We start from the raw sequence: 21,884 nt of genomic DNA, 5'->3' as shown, positions 1-21,884 counted from the left end.
TACATGGCATTTTAATTACCTCCCTCCACTCCAGTGAAAAACAATGCCAGGCACAAACAGATGTCCAAGGTTAAATTCGGTTTGATTCTCTTAACGTAGCAAATAATTTGACAGTCTCCTTTCTTCATAGGCTTTCTTTTTTCCTTTTTTCCAATCTTGGTCAGTTTGCTTCCCCACCCCTTCCTTTTACTTCCTAGGGATCTACCTTTTGCTAATGGTGAGATAATTTCTACTTGACAAATTTTTCTCTCTGCTAGACTTTTATATGGCATAATATTAATACTCACAAAGGGAACAGATGGCTGTCTTTGCAATTATAGTAATACCTTGCTTAATCTGAATTGACTAATTAAAACCCTCAATTAACTGGTATTGATAATTCAACATATGTGACCTCTATGGTGACTTAATGATATAGTGAGTTTGCAAATGGGTATTTAGAATTTTTTTTCTGCCCTTTGCTGTAAAGAGACAAAAGCAAAGGGCAAAGAAACAGACTTGTCTAAGGACTTATTAAAACTCTTAAAAAACTCAAAGACTAATATGCAGGGTTTGCTCTAGGGTCAGTATACATTTAACCTAAGTTTTCATATTTTCAACATCTTTATAATCATCTGGATTCATCACTAATACTCTGAAATTTTTTCATTTTTCAATTTAATTTGATGAACATTTATTGACCTTCCAAAATATTCTAAATACTATTCTGTCAAAGCAATAAAAAATGAGTTTTCCAGTTACTATTGCTACCTAACAAATTACCCCAAAACTTGAAATAACAAGAGTCATTTTATTATGTATGATTACAGATTCTGGGAGACAGGAATTCAGAAAGGGCTCCAATGAGTGATTATAGCTTGGGGTGTCTCACATGGTTGTAGTCCAGCAGTGGTTGGAGCTGGAACAGCAGGGGGCTTGTGCAGCTGAGGACTCTATAGTTGTGTAGCTTCAGAGCCTCTCCAGATGCTCTCTCTGAGCTGACTAGCTTGGGCTTCCTCACAGCATGGCAGCTCTGAGCAAGTGTTTGAACTAACAGTGTAGAAGTTATGTCACCTTTATGACCTTTAGGAGCCTTGACAGTCATGCAGTGTCATTGCTGCTGCATCCTATTCATTACAAATGAGTCACCAGTCCCTCCTAATTCAAGAGGAGGGGAATTAGACTTTGTATCTCATTGAGATAGTGGTGAGGTTCTAGAAAAGCATATCGGACTAGAAATATGGTCATCTTTGGAAAATATAATTTTCCATAGTGCACATCTTTTCCAAAGAAGCTCACAATCTAGGATAAACACATGATTCTCAACCTGCATATTGAGACACCCCAGATTTCTGTGACAAACTCACAGGGTAACTGAAGGATATTTTATATTTTTGAGGGAAACAAAGCGACATGTGTCACACCATGTAAATTACTTCTACTAAGTTGTTTGGCCCTAATTATTCAATAAACAGAATGGTTAGGCATTTCTTCTGTCCCATCTATGCCATGAAAAAATTACAGAAACACTAAAAAATTATAGCGACAAAGAAAGTTTAGGAAACTATGAGATAAAACCAAGACATAGGAATGCGACTACAGTTCTAGCAGGCCCATAACTAACATTTGTAGGGTTCAGGGCATGAGTACAAATGGAGCCACTAGCCTGCCCCTTTCTCTTCCCCTTTACTTTTGTGAGATCACCTGCACGTGTGCATGGATAGCCCAGCTTTCATCTCCGAGCTCTGTACTCTCTCTCTCTCCCACCCTAAAGAATAGCCTCTTCTTCATCCTGGGAATGAGCGTACCAGAGGCAAATCAACCCTCTGGAGGAAGGGTCAGGGGAAGAGGTCCATGTGGAAGCAGACTCAATATAGATTTTAGCAAGGAATTCTGGAGTTACAGGTACCCAGAATGTGACTTAGGAAAAGATACCAGGGACATGGCTAAGCATGGGCCCTTGGCCTTGCAGACCCTCAGCTCATTTGGAGGCATGTGGATGGAGGGGCCTTTTAAAATATTTAAAAATACAGGTCCTAGGCAAGGCCTGGTCTAAGAGTGGTCCTGAGACTCAGCACAGACCCCAGCAAACAATGGATCCTCAATATATATTTGATAGATAAGTTAATCTAGGGCAGATTCTGATAAATATGATAGACAGAGGTAAATATTGGCTGTTGTGGAAATTGAAAAGAGAACCACTAATTCTGACTAGGTACCTTGCAAAGGTTTCTGTGTATATTGCATTCAAGGATGAGGGGGAGGAGGAGAAATGGGAAGGGAAGTCTGTAAACTGCAGGGATTAATGAAGCTGCTATAGGCAAGTGTCAAAAGAACACTAAAATTATGCTCACTATCAGGGTGAATCTGGGCTTCATAGCATCCTAAAGCCTATGCAATTTGAGAGGCCCTCTTTCAAAAAAAAATAATGCAAAGGTAGGTACAAAAAAAATCACAAAAACAAATTTATAAAACCTCACAAAGCTACAAATCCAAAAAAAATCTAGAAAATTTATTTTTTCATTAATTAACCATCTGCCACACCTCTATACTATTTTTATACTGTTTTTGGCTGTATACTCTTTTATTGCCTCTTTGCTAAATATCAATTATATATTCTGTAAAGAAAATGGAAATATAACTTACTCTAGTATGATTTAATATTAAAAAAATTGTTGATAGCTGACAAATTTTTAGCCTCATTATTAGTAATCTGTGAAATTTTATGACTTGTCAAATTGGGAAAAACCTCTTATTATATTGTTGAATTGTTATAGGCCTACTCTGTTTTCGGTATAGTTACGGATTTGTTCCCTTCGAACCTAGTAACTCAGATAAATTCTATTTCACACAATTACCATAAATATATGAGAAATCTGAGATTTTATAATTATATATACTGCACTATCAAAACTATTTCTGACAAGGAAAAAAATCTGTTTTGATTAGATTTTCACAACAACCAAATTCTCTGTTAAAATTATACACACGATGATTGGAAGAATTTTCTACAGATTAGCTTCTACTGGCTTCACACAGTTTAACCTTGCCTCTCCTCCATGACTTTGCTGTTACAGCTGCACACCATAGGAATTCACCACTGGCCCACACCTTCTTGTCAGGAGACTGGGAGATGGCATAGTGGGCAGTAAGGGTATTCTTGGAATCTGTTCCCACACAGGGTTAGTTGGCAATAACTTTAATGGAAGTATCTGTACACTTAAAAATATATGACACTATATTGAGATCATATGTATCCCCAACAAAATAAACCACTCCTTAGTCATATCATCAAAAAGTACATGGCTACCCAGTGCCACTTAGTATGCAGGGAAGTTGGAGTGGAAAGAGAGAGTAGAGTGGCCTTAACCTGTTGCAGTTAAAAAAAAATTACTTTTGCAAACTGTACAAAAGTCATGTGTCCATGTGAACCTGTTGCTTTGCAAAGGGTGTGTGCAAATTAGGCACTTGAAGCTTAAGCTTCATTCACTTACAGTCACCTCTGCTCACCATTCTATATTCATGAAGGCAGAGGAGTAGCCCAAACTGAGAAAGAGTATCCTGTAATAGAAAGAACACTGGACTGGAATCGAGAGGATTGGAGCTTTTGTCTTAGTTTTTCCAGGCTCTGTTGATTTGGGCCACCCTCTGGAATTTACTATTATTTGTTAAGTCTTAGCCTTTCCTCATTTACAAAAGGAAGTGAGAAATATGAAACCCTTAGAGGTTCCACCTGTGAGATAAGTCATATTAAATTATGCAAATTATGTACATTTTAATCCATATTGTTTCCATCAGTCCTGCCATTTCTATAACTCTCATTAATGTTATATAAGCACTGAGCAAGAACTTAAAAATAGTCTAACTCTGCCATAGAGAGATGTATCACCAAAAAGGCAATGAAATGGGAGAACAAACAAGTTATCATTCCGAGTGCTATCACTAAAAGTACATTGGAGCATTTTTTCCAGTTAAAAAAAATGTTTCAAGAAAAAAGTTGCAGAAGTCACACAGCTTCTTATAAAAACAATTTGAACGCAGACATTTACACAGCAAAAAAATAGAAGTCTCATCTCCAAATTTCACTGCAGAGGTGAATTACTGCTAATCATTGAGACAAGTATGTAGCCTTCCAGAGCTGTTTTATACACATACGATGGCAGGATGACATTTTAAAATATTAACTGAAGTATTTTTTCCCTCTGTATTTCCTAATGGTCCTGGCCTTTTACCCATTCCATCAGCACATTCTGCATTCATTGCCTCAGAGAACAGATGACCCAACTGAACGTATTATAAAAAGGGAGCCAATAACTTTTCAGTGTCAAATTTTTGAGTTTCTAGTCCTTGTGGGAATAGAAAAAGACAGATCATAAAAGGAGATTTGGAAGAATATATGATAAGTCATAAAAAGTCTTAGAGATTTCAAGATTAGATAAAAAAGATTTCAATTCTTAGGAGAAGAGAGAGGAAAAAGTACCTCTGGCAATTTATACTGCTTCTTTCCAAAAATTAGCAAAGCCCTATTTTGGTGACTAAATTGCAATGAGATGCCTTGCTGAGTGGATCCTTGCCAGAGGCAGTAGCTTAGAGAGCTGACAACACCTTCGTGTAAAGACAAAGGCCCCTCCTTTTTCCAGCAGTCCTGGCTTTTTGCCAAGGGTCCTGACCTTCTAGATTTCAGCCCCAGTCATTCCCAAACAAGTACTGTGTGCAGTGTTCAAACCACACAACTGTATGAAGTATGCTTCCTTGTGCATTCCTGAGAAAGAAGGTCCTCTGCCCTGTTTTCCCAACTTAGAGGAACTTGGTAGTGGAGAGACGGACTGAAGCATGCTTAGAGAATCTGAGGGTAGAGAGGTTGTGTCTGCTTTCCCGGTAGACCTTCAGGCAGGGGTGGTGGCAAGGCCTTAGGAGCAGGAGACAAGGCAGTAGAGTGTGTTGAGACCTGCTGGGACTTAGACAAATACTCAGAATTTCCTGCAGCCTAGCATGAATGAAATGACTCTTGGAAGGGCATGAAAAAAGCTGAGAAAGCCACACCTGGGAAGAGGAGGACACAACAATGACTTGCATGATCCTAAGATGGGTGACCAGACTGGAGAATCTATCTGAGGACATGAGTGATAGATGACAAGACCAAGGACAAGATGTCCCCTTGCTCCCATATTGGTGCTATAGAAACTTTCCTGGAACCCAAACACAACATTAGGAATTAAATTTCTATCATCACAGAAAAATTGAGTTAAAATAGAAAATAAGCTCATTATCTTAGCCAAGTTACATTTCTTGTGCATTTGAGTTTGTAAACTGAGATTCGTACTACATTAGCATTGCAATGCTAATAAAATTGCATGTATATTTGACAACATACCTGGGACAGTCTTCTATATCAGCACATATAAATCTGCCTCCTTTAAAAATTTCTTCTTAAGATGGCACGATATAGGATTTATCTAATCATATGGCTGGATGTTTAAGTTACATCAATGTTTCACTCTTTGGAATGTTGCAGCAGTAAATACTCTTTTACATAAACCAACTCTTATGAGCACAGACTCTTTGAACAATCTTTTTGTGTACCTAGATGCCAAGTGTTGAATTACCTTCCAATTGGAAACACCTCCTCCCCTACCTATATGAGAGATCATATGCTAAAACTCATGTTCAGTTTTCAATTATTTTAGCACTCACATTTTTATCAAATAAAATAGCATGTAATGAAATATGTGGCAAGTCTACATTTCAAAGAAATAAAGTTGAGGAAGTCTGAATGGGAGAAGGTAGAAGTCCAGAAGCTTTGCTGCTCTGCTGAAATCTCTCCCCAGCTTGGGGACTTACCTTTCCCCTGCCTCTGCCTGTGAGTCAATTTGAGGAGACAGGGCTGGATGCTGCACCCCGCCTCATGTTCACTGGTCAGGAAAATCACAGACAAGATTTAGGATTTGGGTCTGGCAAAGCCAGTTAGCCCAGGTTTGCTTTATGGCTTTTTTGACTCCTGCTTCTGTGATTTAATACCAAATCTTGTAAAGTTAGTTGTGTTTTCTTTTGTCTTTCCATAATATATAGTATACAACTCATTTATAGCACTTACCACTTTGTTCTTTCTTAAAAATGCTGTTCCAGAAGAAGAACATTTCCTTACTTAGCTTTGAAATCTACAGCACTTATTCATAAAATTTGGCAAGGACTAGTTTTTCCATAAGGCCTTCTGAATGAATATGTGAATCACACATTTGCTTAACAACTTAAATATAGTAGGCACAAGCTCATCTTCAAGAATGTAGATACTTTAAAAAGGTACAAATGTACCTATTTTGGTCTCCTCTTGTCTTCTTTGAACTAATTATACAGGTCTGTAAGTGTTTCTGCTTTGGAATGGCCAGTTTGCTTTATATAGATTCATTGAAAGGGCTGGAATTGACCCAAAGGTCCCCCATTATATTCTTGCAGCCACCTTTGGTGGATGACATAATGAAAGCAGCGTATGTACCTATAAAAACTGCTACTGTATATGAAGATGGGCTTGGGAAATGTTGAACAAAAATGGAAATATGTCTGCTTTTTACATCTGAGTGAGGAGAATCAAAAGCTGCCCATGCCACCCAAACTCTCAATTTTGTTACCAGAATGAGCGGGTGGGAGACACAAGAATGAAAGAAATGAAGAATGAAACACAAAAGGAAATAGAGTGGAGAGCACGTGATAACTGCCAAATACATAGTGAAGGAAATCAACCACATGAAGATAATATAGTTTCTTTCTTTAAAATTTTTATGCTCACATAATTTCAGACCTGTACGTTCTCAAAAAGATGAAAATTAAAAGTTGCTGACATGATGCCACTTACCTGTAAATTTTTCAGGTCTATATCCTAAAATCAAGAACCTTCTTTTATATAACCAAGTGTAATATTAAAATCAGAAAATTAACATTAATACATGACTGTTACACAGATTTTTCAACTTGTTCCAATAATTCCCTTTTATAAACAACAAACACAAATGACAACAACAATGGATTACACATTGCATTAAGTTTGGTCTCCTTTAACCTGGAATAATTCCTCAATCTTTCCTTGTATTTTATGGTACTGACATTTTGGAAGTGTACAGCCAGCTATATTGTAGAGTGTTCCTCAATTTGAATTTGTCTGATGTTTCCTCGTAATTAGATTCAGGTTACACATTTTGGCAGGAATTCCACAGAAGTAATGCTGTGCCCTTCTCAGTGCCTTGTCTTAGAAGGTACACGATATTGAAAGGTACCATTACTGATGATGTTTAATCATTTGGTTAAGGTGGTTTCTGCCAGATTTCTCCACTAAATAGTTACTACTATTTTTTTTCCATTGCAATTAATACATATTTGAGAGAGAAACTTTGAGACTATGTAGATATCCTGTTGCTCATCAAATTTACACATTCTAGTTTAGCATCCATGAATGATTCTTGTCTGAATCAATTATTACAACCATCGTTGCTAAATGATGACTTTACAAGTTCATCATTCTTTTCATATGTATTAATTTGCTTTGTACTGTAAGAAGGAGCTTTCTCTTCTTTTATAGGCATGTATGTATGTGTGTGTGTGTAGGTAGCTCATTATGAACTTACGGATTCTTATTTTATTCAATGAGTTATAATCAGTTACTGTCATTATTATTTTGATGCTCAAATTTCCAAGATTTGACTAATGGGAAGCCCTTTAACATGGCTTTTTGGCTTTTTCTTATGTACCCACAATTCTTTGAACACTTTCTTTTTTTTGGCTTATTATTTTTCTTTTTTTTATTATTATACTTTAAGTTCTAGGGTACATGTGCACAATGTGCAGGTTTGTTGCATATGCATACATGTGCCATGTTGGTGTCTTTGAGCACTTTCTTACTTTCCGGCACAAAAAGATATTCCAGACTCAAGTTGTACTTTCCCTGCCCTGGATATATTTTAAGGGGAGTATGAGTGTCTTTTCTTCTAGGCCTTCTCAGCAGACAGAGCTGGGAAATGGAATTACACAACACACACACACACACACAGAAACAAAATGTATAATCTTAAGTTCGTACTAATACCTCCAATTTCTAGTCAAAGCCACAGAGATCAAAGCCTTCCTCCTGTTCATATTTGTAACACTTTTGACAGTGAGAAAGCTGACTCCCATTGATTGTAATATATTTACTTATTTGCCTAATCCTGGCATATACAGAATGTAGTTTCAAAATTGATAACTCATATGCCTGTGAGAAAAAACCCACTGATTGGACTTCTGTAATTGTTTTTTTTTTTTTTTTTTTCTGTAATTGTTATCAATTCTTTTTGTCTTTAGCCTGAAGGTATACAGTCCAAATATTCCGCTCAAAAGTACCTTGAGTTAGCCCTCCCTGGTCCCATTTGGTTCATTCATTTGTTTATGTTCCTTTCGTTTTTTTTTTTTTTTTTTTGAGACAGAGTCTCACTGTGTCACCCAGGCTGGGGTGCAGTGGCACGATCTCAGCTCACTGCAGCCTTGATCTCCCAGGTTCAAGCAATCCTCCCACCTTAGCCCCTCAAGTAGCTGGACTATAGGGGCACCCCGTCACACTCAGCTATTTTTGTATTTTTTGTAGAGACGCGGTTTTGCCATGTTGCCCAGGCTTGTCTCGAACTCCTGACCTCAAGCGATCCACCTGCCTTGGCCTGCCAAAGTGCTAGGATTACAGGTGTGAGCAATCGTGCCTGGCCTGTTTATGTTCCCTTTTTGAGGTCTCTCCCCCATCTTTACCTTCTTCAGCGTGTGAAACATTAAACGGTTTACAAGTCAGGATTATATAAAAAGGGGTGTCATTTTCCACCGTTCCCTATTATTCTTTTTACTTAGTTTTTGCTGTATCTGCCTTTAGGCATATGTGTATTTTCTAAATTCCTCTTTTTCTTACATAAAAATAGCTTACTATAGATATGCTTTACTTCTTTCAACTAACAATATATTCTGGAAGTCATTCCATATTAGTTCATAAAGATCTTACTCATTCTTTTTTTTTTTTTTTTTTTTTTTTTGAGACAAAGTCTTGCTCTTTTTGCCCAGGCTCTGGAGTGCAATGGTGCTATCTTGGCTCACTGCAACCTCCACCTCCTGGGTTCAAGTGATTCTCCCACCTCAGCCTCCCGAGTAGCTGGGATTACAGGCTCCTGCCAACATGCCTGGCTAATTTTTGTATTTTTAGTAGAGACGAGGTTTTGCCATGTTGGCCAGGCTGGTCTTGAACTCCTGACCTCAGGCAATCTGCCTGCCTCGGCCTCCCGAAGTGCTGGGATTACAGGCATGATCCACCGTGCCCGGCCGATCTTACTCATTCTTTTTTTATAATTGTGTAGTACTCCGTTGTGTGGATATACCATAGTTTATGTCACTGCTCTCCTATAAATGGGCATGTAGGTTGTTCCCAATATTTTACCATTATAACCAATACTGCAATAAATAATTTGAATAATATTGTGCAGACATATTTTTGTGTTGTTGGAGGTATATTTTCAAGGTAAATTCCTAGAAGTAGGATTGCTGGGTCAAAAGGTAAACATATGCCATTTTGTTAGACATTGCAAATCCCTGTCCATAAAGATTTTTGTGCATACCCACCAACAATGTATGAGAGCACCTCACCTATAATTACTACATGATAGATGAGAAATATTATCTCATTGTGATTTTAACTAACATTTATCCTATTTATCTTTTTTTTATATATATATATATTTTTTGGCATTTCTTTTTTTTTTTTTTTTTAATTATACTTTAAGTTTTAGGGTACATGTGCACACTGTGCAGGTTAGTTACATATGTATACATGTGCCATGCTGGTGCGCTGCACCCACTAACTCGTCATCTAGCATGAGGTATATCTCCCAATGCTGTCCCTTCCCCCTCCCCCCTCCCCACCACAGTCCCCAGAGTGTGATATTCCCCTTCCTGTGTCCATGTGATCTCATTGTTCAATTCCCACCTATGAGTGTGAATATGCGGTGTTTGGTTTTTTGTTCTTGCGATAGTTTGCTGAGAATGATGGTTTCCAGTTTCATCCATGTCCCTACAAAGGACATGAACTCATCATTTTTTATGGCTGCATAGTATTCCATGGTGTATATGTGCCACATTTTCTTAATCCAGTCTATCATTGTTGGACATTTGGGTTGGTTCCAAGTCTTTGCTATTGTGAATAATGCCGCATCCTATTTATCTTATTAAACCTTTTTGCCTTTGGTTTTATATATGTATGAATGATATATGTTGCAGATATTTTCTTCTAGTTCTTTGATTGTCTTTTGATTTTGCTTTTTTATGTTTTTTTTTTGTCATGCTATTTAAAAATTAGATAGCCATACTTATCAGTGTTTTTTAAATTGCATCTGGATTTTGAGACATTAGAAAGCTTTTGCCTACACTCATGTTAAAAAGAAATCCCTTCATGTTTTCTTCTGGTACTTTCAGAATTTCATTTTTTTAACATTTAGATATTTAATTTATTTGAAATTTATTCTTATGATATCAGGTAAAGATCTAATCATTTTCTAAATGGCTAGCCAGTTGTCTCAGCACCATTATTTAAAAGTCTGTATTTTTTCTGGACCCTTGAGGGGCACTTTTATTATAAACTATCTTTTGGGTCTACCTGTGTGCTTTCTATTATGACAATGCTGTTTAATAGAATAATACTTAGTTATCCCATGGAATAAATTGAATATTTATGAAATAAATATGCTCACCTTTGAACATTATTTTAGAGTGATCAACTGTATGTTCAGGGAATTGTAGGTTTCAAAATCATTGATTCTCTATTTGGAAATTTCCTTATCTGTAATTCATTGTTTACCATTCACAGGACTCTCTCTAGCTAAGCCATCTCAGAGAGAGGGGAATTTACCTTGGTTAAAAAAATATCCAACTCAGAAAGTTTCCTAACAACTATAGACACTGGTCTAATGTTTGCAATTGAATTTGGGAAGTCAAGGAAGAAAGAATAAATATAAGAGCTGGATTTTCCACTTAGTTGGGTGATTGAATTAGCTGACCTTTAAGGTCTCTTCTACTCTGAGTTTTATGATTCCATGAATCACTCCTCTGACTTGGGCCAAGTTAGTAATGAAATGGCAAGGGAAGTGTGGTGGTCAAAGGTGAGTTGGAGATGTGGTGAGTGGGTGAGAAGAAGGGTAAAAGGGGAGGGATTTTAAATAACAGAGTATAGAATTAGGAAATAAATAACTTTTTTCCCCTTTCAACACCTGGTATCATGGAAGAGGGAGCAAAGATGTGCATTTATGGAAGGAGATATTGGATGGATAGGGAATGACATAGGGGTGATGGTGTGGTCATGATAAGGATGGATATAGAGAGTTGGACAGGATTTTGAGGATAAATAAGACAACAAAAGCATCACCTTCTATTGCTCCAACAGTGAGAACAGAGCAGCTATGGGTATGCACAAGATCTTTAGAGTGTTTTTGCCTTCTTCCAATCTCATGTGCTTTGGATAAGACACTCTAATTTAAAACCTATACAATTTTCTGAATAGAAACAAATACACTGTATTTTGGAAACTATGTTTAAATTTTAAGGCCATTCTCAGGGGAGCGACATTAAAGGAAAAAATTTTTTAAAGAGCTTCTCTATATCAAGGTATTTATATGAATAGACTAAAAATATTCTGGCCAGGCACAGTGGCTCATGCCTGTAATCCCAGCACTTTGGGAGGCCAAGGCGGGTGGATCACCTGAGGTCAGGAGATCAAGACCAGCCTGACCAACATGAAGAAACCCCATCTCCACTAAAAATACAAAATTAGCTGGGCATGGTGGTGCACACCTGTAATCCCAGCTACTTGGGAGGCTGAGGCAGGAGAATCACTTGAACCCGGGAGGCAGAGGTTGTGGTGAGCCGAGATCACGCCATTGCACTCCAGCCTGGGCAACAAAGAGTGAAACTCTATCTCAATTAAAAAAAAATTCTGAAGCAGTTTAATGTTATTTAACTGTTCAATCAATGGTAGGAGATATTTTCCTTCACTAATTCAGGTGACTAAGGATAGGCTGAATTTGTGAATTGTTGCATGTGAGAGTGGATGTGCCAATTTAATTTTCTTAAAGAAATACTCAAAACAATACTATAAAAGACCTGAAGGGTGAGAATGAGAGCGGCACTATGGTGACTGGAATGGGTATGCCATGTTTGCCTGTTATTGCAACAATAATAATTAGTCAAAAGATTCACTGGAAAGTTTGAGCTTTTATGCTGCTGTGATGGAATCTTTCTATTATCACAGGCGTGAAAAAAAGAGAGTAAAAATTTTTGTGCAAGCAGCACTATAGTAGTACATATAAGGAAATAATGTTTACCTTGAAATGATCCCATGTTTTGCCCCTCTGTGTTTGGCTAACTTGGCTTCACTTTACTCAACTTCTGAAGGGCTGAGCTGTAAAAGGTAAAAAAAAATCCCCCCATCCCAGCCTGCTGTTTCCTGCAGAGCTCTTTCATTCTGCATCGAGCAGAGGGAACAACACAAATGTCTTTTATTAGCATTTTGGCTCTTATTTCTCTTTTCTTTTGGACAAATGCATTAATTTAACCAAAATTTATTGAAAATCTACTCTGAGCCTTGCACAGGAATAATTTTCTACAGTACTTTTCACTGGATAATCTCACGAATATTTATGTATTTTATTATTGTCCATAAAAATGCTCCACATATAAGCTCCAAGAGAGCAGGAACTTTGTTTACTGTGTTATTCCAATGCCAGAGGAGGGTCTAGTCCATGATGTGCACTTAATATTTATTTAATGAATGAACATATGAATTAATGATAGACTGAATAAAGAAAATGTGGTGCATATACACCATGGAATACCATGCAGCCATAAAAAAGAATGATATCATGTCCTTTGCAGGGACATGGATGGAGCTGGAGGTCATTATCCTTACCGAACTAACACAGGAACAGAAAAACAAACACCACATATTTTCACTTACAAGTGGGAGCTAAGTGATGAGAACACATGGACACATAGAGGGGAATGACGCACACTGGGGCCTACTGGAGGGTAGTGAGTGGGAGGAGGGAGAGGATCAGGAAAAATAACTAATGGGTACTAGAGTTAATACCTAGGTGATGAAATAATCCATACAACAAATCCACGTGACACAAGTTTATCTATGTAACAAACCTGTACATGTACCTATGAACTTAAAAATTAGAAAAAAAGAATAAATGGATGAATGGAAGGGGATATAAGGATGAATAAGATAGAATATTTTACCTCTAAGGATCTCACAGTGGTGAGGTAAGGGTGGCAGTAGACACAAGACAAATAATTGTAAAACAATATGGTAGTTCAAGTGATGGAAAACACGCAAGAGATTTAAAAAACCCATTTCCCAACCTGGATTGGAGGTCAGTGTGATGGAAAAAATATATAAATCTGACTGTATTATTAATAGCACTTGTATAATTTTGTTCACTTTTTCTTGTCTCCACTAGACATTCATTGACTAGTCTCATATTCACTAGTCTCTAACATTTTTATATTTTAACTCATTCAATTATCATAACAATACTTGGAAGTAGTTACAGTTATTGTTCCCATTTTACAGGAACAAAAACGGAGGCACAGAGAGGTCAATTGATTGGTCTAATGACACAGATCTAGCAAGTGGTGGAACCAGGACTGAATCCAGGTAACTTGCTCCTGATGTTTGTCCATCGGTGCTCTCATACTTTTTTCCCTCTCTCTTCCTGTTAGAATGTGCTTCCAGGACTTTGTTTACACTGGGGAATAGGTGTCTAATAAACTTAACATGCATTTATTACGGGGGTATTTACAAAAGCAGAAGCATTAAGACAAAGGAATAAACCTCTAATTGTAGAATTCTAGTCACCAGCCAATGGGCACATTTTTTTTGTTTATTTTTGGGAAAATAATCTTTAATAATGCTTCTCAACTCACATCACTCTATCCACTCAATTATTAAAGATTTATTGAGTACATAATGGGCATGTCACAGCTTGTGTTTTCTGGAAGCAGTCACCGAGATGGAATGCGGGGTGCCGGATATTGATTAGGGATCAACACCTGTGAAAAGAAGTGGGTAGAGACAGAATTGGGCCAAGGGAGAAGTCACTATCCAGAGTAGGGCTGAGAAGAACTTGGCCCACTTGATAGGGAGCTCTGCAGTCAGAATTGGCCATCAGAGGGGTCCCTGATTAGCTTCAGGCCTTTGTCCCCTTCACTCTCCCCTCTTTGCCCCTACCCCCAACTCCTTTCTCAGTTATTGGATACCAGCATGACCTGAAATGAAGCAGTTTTTATTTATAGCTGAGGCCAGCTCTTACAGAGCTGATTGGAGGCTGGAGGCTGACTGCACCCCAGCAGCTGAGCAGCAAGTCCTTTTTTGAAGGGGAATCTAACACATCTTTGTCTATCACAAGTTGCTAGACCCTGGGCTAAATGCAGGGAACACGCAGATAAAGAGGACACAATCCCTTTGCTCAAAGAGTGATTGTTCCATCTGATTTATCCGTGGTTACCTGTAACGATTTTTCCTTCCAATAATTCTTGATTGCTCAAGGCCCTAGTTGAGGGTTTTTCCTGTTCATGGACAAATAGCAACGGTATAGTAAAAATAGCACAGACAGACCTGGGTTTGCCCTTGAGGAAGTCATTTTTCCTGAGCCTTAGTTTACTTATCTATATGATGAATATGACCATATCCTTTGGAGAGAGTTCTAGAAAGGAGACAAGGTATTTATAAATTTCCTAACAAAGAATTTTAATACTTAGTAAGTGATCAATAAATGGCAGTAATTAGTTATAATATATTATTACTACCCTACTCATCCTCACTGACTGCTACCATTGGCCATAAGTTTCCTGTGGGCTTCTGCCATCTCTGTCCTTTGTTTTGACCAGTACCTCTCTTCTCAAATATGTCTAGGTCCTCACATTATATTTCAAAGCTCTTTATCTCTCTGCTTCCTATGAGTTGACTTCTGTCTGCCTTTCCCACCCTTTCTGCCTCCATTTTTTTCCTTTCTAGGAAAATTTTCCTTAATGCTTCTATTCCATCCTTAAGCTTTATTGCCTTGGCTACAACTTATGTCTAAGAAGTGTGCACTGTTTGGCTCAGCAGACATTCTTACATATCAAACCATTTTATTTATTTATAAATTCCTCTAGAATGACTAGAAAAGGCAGCAAATTCTCATTATCCTTCACGATTCCTTCTTAGCTATTAGCATGCTTTCTATTTGGCTTACATATACCATTCATAAGAACTCATTATTAGGGCCAGGCTCGGTGGCTCACGCCTGTAATCTCGGCACTTTGGGAGGCCGAGGCCCGCGGATCACGAGGTCAAGAGATCGAGACCATCCTGGCCAAGATGGTGAAACCCCGTCTCTACTAAAAATACAAAAATTAGCTGGGTATGGTGGCAGGCGCGTGTAGTCCCAGCTACTCGTGAGGCTGAGGCAGGAGAATCGCTTGAACCCGGGAGGCAGAGGTTGCAGTGAGCGAGATTGTGCCACTGCACTCCAGCCTGGTGACAGAGTGAGACTTCATCTCAGAAAAAAAAAAAAAAAAAAAGGAACTCATTATTAGGAATAGAGAACCATTCAGTTGTAAAGCCAGAAGTAAGGTTAAGAACTTTTGGCCCCGTCTTTCTCATTTAGAAGTAAGGAAACTGATCCTAGAAAAATTAATTCAAATACTCATATTTACACAGCTAGTTAAACAGACACTGGAACCCTGGTAATTAAAGTTGTTCAGCTGTATGCTATCTGTCTATTCTTTGTTTTCTGTGTCAATAATGCCATATTGTTTTATGTTCCTAGAGTACAAATAAATGAATCAATATAGTCACCAGAGAATGACTCTAAGAGCTTAATAAGCACATGAGGGTAGATGGTTCTCACTCACACAGTTTTTTGGTAGATGAAGCAAAGCCTTTGGAAACAGATGAGAGTAAGGGAGATATCATCGTTTTCTCAATTGGTCACCCCAGAATGAGGGGAGATGGGTTGGTCTTGAGCAGGAAGTTGTCTTCATCTTCCTTCTTTCTTCTTCCCTCTCTCCACTCTTCTGCCAGGGGTCAAAAACCACAGGCTAGGCTGGCTGTCTCAGATAATGCTTCAGGAAGAATTGGGGCCAATTGCTCAGCCTCAGGTTCTCACCATCTTCAATCCTAGATCTTAGATAACAGTTTTCTAAAGCCTTCCTTTAGGATGAAGACAGGGCCCGTCTCAGAGCAGATTGGAAATGGACCCCTATATGTCCAGCTAGTGCTCTCAAAGCCAAGTTTCTCTGGGGAATTCACACTCAATCCAGGATAGAGAAAGGGAAATAATTCCAGTTTTCTGCTCATCAAAAAGTTTTACCTGGGCTTGGATGGGCACAGTCTAATAAGGTAAATAATCCTTGGTTGTCTGTCTTCTCCCTAAAACAACTCACAGAACTAGTGGCTTCAGAGGGCCTTGGGGCTTTCCCTTTATTCAGGCTGTGGGTCACGGTGCTCTTTGTTGACAGTTTAATGTATATTTAGAAAAGTTTAGTTCGGCTTGGGCCAGTTCCAAACCACAGACCTTCTTTGCATTCTTGCCCACTCTACTGTGTCCTTTCTGTGGGATTTGCAGAGGAGGATGAGACAGTCTGGAGAAAAAAATTCTGTTTAATAATAATAATAAAAAATAAATTTGTCAAGTTGTGAAGTTCATCTTTAAGTCAAAAGCTACATCCCAAAGACCACTTACATGAGAAATTACATTATCTCAGGTGTTTCTGAGTGATGAATTTTAGGCTTACACAACTGCCTCTGAATAACTCAACAAGTTTCAAATTGAGTGTCCTTTCAGTATAATGGTTGTTGGGGAAATTTTTATTTTCATTAATTTTTAAAGTAACAGGTTCAGTGAGCATATCTTTTTCATTATTGTATGAAGCCCAAACACTGTTTTCCCCATTAATTGATGATAATATGGCTTATATTATTAAGAGGTTACTGGGAATATAAGTGGTAATTTTTTAATTCTCAAAAGCCACAGAATTTTAACTTGCTATTCTTCATCGTACCTAAACAATGAAGAGGTCATTGAACACTTTGTCCCTGTTATAAACATCTGCTTACAAGAATGAAATGGAGATTAATAAATGAACTGTCCTGGGCCAAGAATGGTGGCTCACACCTGTAATCCCAACACATTGGGAGGCCCAGGTAAGAGGGTTGCTTGAGCTCTGGAATTCGAGACCAGCCTGCACAACCTAACAAGACCGTGTCTCTACTGAAAATCAAAAAAATTATCCCAGCATGGTGACGTGTGCCTGTGGTCCCATCTACTGGGATGCCAAGGTGGGAAGATTGCTTGAGCCTAGGAGGTCAAAGCTGCAGTGACTCGTTCTGTCACCCAACTGCACTCCAGCTTGTGGGGGGAACAAAAAGGAAAAGAAAAAATAGAAATGGACTGTCCCTACTTTCCTAGAATTTACAGTCTGGAAAGCAATCAGATGTTTCACATCAGAAAGGCATCACCTCCTTATGCACTGAAAACTTTTGTTTAATAAGATTACATTGAACCCCAGGTAAAAATTCTTAGAGAGTGGCCAAGAAGATAAATGCACAAATATTTCAACCTATGTTGAATATGGTGGTGATTGATTAATAACTCTCACTTAAGAGGCTTAGAGAAGAAAAGTAGAAATTTTCACAAAGATAGCTCTTGTTTTTGAGATTGTAGTTCCTCCTCTTCTCAAAAGAAACCTAAACAATGGCCTTTGGGCTTTGGTTCAGAGCACAGGTATTTAATCTGGTTGTTCCTGGAATGGCCTGAGAAGTCACAGTGGGCAGGGAGGGAATGTTGACCTGGCTTCACTTTTGCTTACACATATTCAAAACACTTCTTTTCATAGGCATTGAAGATATTTTATTTAAAAATATGAAATAATAAATAAGAACAATGAAAATGTCAAGAAAAGAGGCTATAGCTGAATATCAAGTAGCCCATATTGGCTAGATCTGCTAACCTCTGGAATAGCATCTCTAAGGAAATATAAGAAGCCCTGCTGCTTGATATCATTTCAAACCAGAGGGACTAATCTGATAGTGAAGCAAAAGAAAACCATAGCTTGCATTAACAAAAGAATAGATGAAAATACTTTGTAAAGATTTTCTACCTGTAAGTTTTTTTCTATAGTTTTTTTTACTGAATTGTTGCCAGCATAGTAAGGATCATTATTTCCTAGTTTAATTAGTTTCTATTGGCTATTCATTGTCATAAACCATAGTATAACAATAAAAAGGAAACATTTCAAAGTTATTACATGACAATAAAATTATAGTGAGACATGTACTTATGTATATATAGAACAAATACTCAGCATAAAGGAGAAAATTGGGTGAGATTTTTAGTATATTTTAATTTCAGAAGGTAGATATATCACATTAGAGTCCTCTTTTTTTATCTCATAATGGATAGAAACACTCAAAGGTGGCGCCACAGCATCAACTGTAAAATTGAAGCTGGACTCTTCCCCCATTCTCTGCTTTCACCTTTTGCCTACACTTAATAGCATTTTTGGAATTCAGCTCAGGATGCAAAAGGCAGATTCACCACATTGTACACTTTCAGAGTGCATTGGTGTCACTTTTTTTTAAAGTTTCAGTTAATCATTATCTGTAAAATAAATGTAGGAGGATATTTGCCTCTATATAGGGAATGTTGAAAAAATAATTGTGGTGTTTGTTTTTAGAATTCTTTACTGGAAGGAAAAGAGATGAACCTGAAAAACATCTAAATAATTTGAATCTGGGATATAGTGTCACTAGCAAGAGAAAGTTTTAGCATTTAATCAAGTCACAGAGGAGTCAGTCTTTGGAGTAAATCAAGAGATAGTTCTGAAGGATCCAGACCAGGTAGTGAACTACAACAGGCCAGGGCAGTTGATGAAGTTCTAGAGAGAGAGAGACAGGGCTGGACTTCTCAGGGAGGAAGTTCTCAGGCAGGGAAGGGTTGGGCATCTAAGCAGGAATGATGAACCAGGTCCTTTAGACAGAGGTCAGCAGGCCCAGCTTCTGGGAGGCCAGTGCATCAGAAGACACCCAAGGTGAGTCACGAAAAGAAGACAGAAGTGATTTGTTCTTGGTCTCCTTCTGAACGCCTGCTATGTGGGTGGGCTAGGGCTCACAGGTGTCAGTAGCCAGGAGAGATAGGGCCTCACTCAGATCAGCTTTCAGTTTTCTGATATCCTCACCTCTGGTCTCAAGCTATTCAGCCAATATTGCATCTTTAATGGTTAAGCTTTGGGGCAGGTGGCTATTTGTAAGGCTACTAATTAGATAAAGGGACTGATTTGCACCAGGATGCAGATAATGCGTGGAATTGTGCCAGGACCCACAGCTCAGGAGTTTATGACCCCCTAGCTGCCATGGCAACCATGCCTATTCAGTTGGGGAAGTCTTTTTGTTGTGGGATAGGAGTCAGTGCATAGGGCACAGCATCAGCTTCTGTGGGGTGTGAAAATGAAAACTGAAAATGAAAGTGAAAGGACAAGAAGGCAGGAGGGCACTAGATTTTCCATTTATACCCAAATGGACAAGAAGGCAGGAGGGCACTAGATTTTCCATTTATACCCAAATGGATAGATTGTTCTGTGGGTTTGCTTCTACTTGCTTGTCATAAAAATCAGGGCCTTTCCTTTCATGCAACTGTCTGATGAGCCTAATGTTTGGAAGGAAGCATGTTTTGTGAATCTTCTTTTTTTGGTACGGTCTTTACTGTTCACAGCTTCCACCTCAATGTCTTTGTTTTATTATGCTTCTTTTTATTTTTCCCAAATGTTTTGTTATGTTTACTAAGCAGAACATACTGTAATCAGCAAGCTTGAGACTCTAGAAAAATCTGAGATCCGTTTTAACATGTATAACACAGCATTCTAGAGTTAGAATAGCTCTTGAATGACTTGAGAGATAGGTGGTCATATGCCCAGTTTATCTGGGACTGTCCTGTTGTCCTGGTACAATAATTAAGAGCTCTTTTCACTCTCAAAAGCAACCTGGTTGGTCAATGGTTATCCTACTAATATCCAGCTCTTTATAAATAAAGGCCCAGATTATTCTAAAATCTTGATAACCAAGCTGAGTCAGAACTCACTGAAACAGAGAGAACTATCAAGGAGTGGCATAAGAGAGGGTGACATGAACAGCTGTAGAATGTAGGCTGGATTGGGAAGAAAATAAAGCCAGAAAGTGACGAAAGATTGGGAGAAACAGGAGCAGGAGATGGAGAGACTGGACAAGGGATTCGAGAAAGAACAGGCAGATTAAAAGTCTGGGAAGTAGAGAACTGAAAGGATAGGAAATTGTGGTCAGAGACTGGGATGTTAGGTTTATGATTTCAGAGGTGGATCATGAACAATGTGGCCTGGGGTCACATAGTCCCCAGCAGGAAACAAATGATCCACTAAAAAAATAGCCGAAGAGAGCATTATTTTTTTTTGAGTTGTTTATAGAGGTGAGGGTAGGGCAAAACAAAAACTAATGATAAACCCAGAAAATCACAGTTAATGGATGTGATTTTCAGGCCAAGTCATTTTTATCCCCTAGGCCTGAAGAATCAAGTAGAAAGAGTAGTGTTTTAGAACCTGGCAAGTGTGGTAGCTATGGGAAAGGGAGTGCTCCTAGGAGCTCTGGCCATAAATAGATGAATGCAGCTATTACTAAGACTTTGGCTAGAAAAGAACGTGTGGGGATGGGATCATTGGCTCCTACCCTTGGACCTCCTGGTAGGGCCTTCTATTGGTTAAAACTAACTGGAAGGCAGAAAGAAGAAGAGAAGCATAAAGAACAGACCTGGGGTGAACAAAAAATAATCAGCACTTTGAAGAACTGTGAAAATAGGGTTGTAGCAATTGTCTGTAGATACTGTTTCTATCCAGAATTGAAATGGTTTGGCTGCGTCCCCACACAAATCTCATCTTTAAGTTCCCATAATCTCCACGTGTCATGGGAGAAACACAGCGGGAAGTAACTGAATCATGGGGGTGGTTTCCGCATGCTGTTCTCATGATAGCGAGTGAGTTCTCACGAGATCTGATGGTTTTATAAGCATCTGGCATTTTCTCTGTTGGCAGTCATTCTCTCTCCTGCCGCCCTGTGAACAGGTGCCTTCCACCGTGATTGTAAGTTTCCTCAGGCCTCCCCAGCCATGCAGAACTGTAAGTCAATTAAACCTCTTTTCTTTATAAATTACCCAGTCTTGGGTATTTCTTCATAGCAGCATGAGAATGGACTAATACAAGGATGATGGTGAGATATGGGGTGAAGAAAAGATATAATATTCTCTTCTATAAGTTTGTATATATTAATTGTTATTCTAAAGAACTATAATAAGTGATTTTTAGAAAAATGACCAGAAGGTAACCTAAGTCTAGAGTCTCATAAAAAAGTAAACTAGTTTTGGTGTTATCAGTATTCTGTATTTCTTTTATTTACAAATTATAAATTTTTGTATGGGCTGTTATAGAGTAACAGGGACTGGATATACATTCCATCATAAACAACTAGAAAACCAAGAATATATATGAAACTATGGTTTTCAAACATGGTCAGCAGATAGCTCAGGACAGTGCCCAAGACAAAGGAAACAAGGAGAACTCTATGATTTCTACAATTAACTGTTTGGGAGGGTATCTAGGCTGCAATCCAGGAAAGAAAACTCAAATAAGGCCTAGATAATTTGCTGAATTATCCAGAAGACAGATTTTGTAGTTCATGAAGGTCAAACTGGCTAGAAATTGCAGAACAAAATTAGAGAATTGAGTAAGAGAGTGAGAAGGAATTTCAGAGATTTGCAGAAGGGTTTCCTCAAGCATTTGATGGAATATTTTTC

At 38.3% G+C, this 21,884-nt stretch overlaps 1 protein-coding gene across 1 annotated transcript in view; it reads left to right on the top strand.

The window, feature by feature from the left end:
- LOC130541613 (uncharacterized) overlaps positions 1–21,447 on the top strand; it is a 37,459-nt gene extending 16,012 nt beyond the window's left edge. The window contains exons 2-3 of the mRNA XM_057302589.2: positions 13,601–13,684; positions 21,127–21,447. The gene's annotated coding sequence lies outside the window, so the exon portion shown is untranslated. The remainder of the gene's footprint in view (positions 1–13,600; positions 13,685–21,126) is intronic.
- The last annotated feature ends 437 nt before the right edge of the window (positions 21,448–21,884 follow it).

Source organism: Pan paniscus, chromosome 5 (assembly GCF_029289425.2).
Source record: "Pan paniscus chromosome 5, NHGRI_mPanPan1-v2.0_pri, whole genome shotgun sequence".
NCBI lineage: Eukaryota > Metazoa > Chordata > Mammalia > Primates > Hominidae > Pan > Pan paniscus.
The sequence above is the reverse complement of the archived record's forward strand: the minus strand, read 5'-3'. Positions and strand labels throughout refer to the sequence as shown.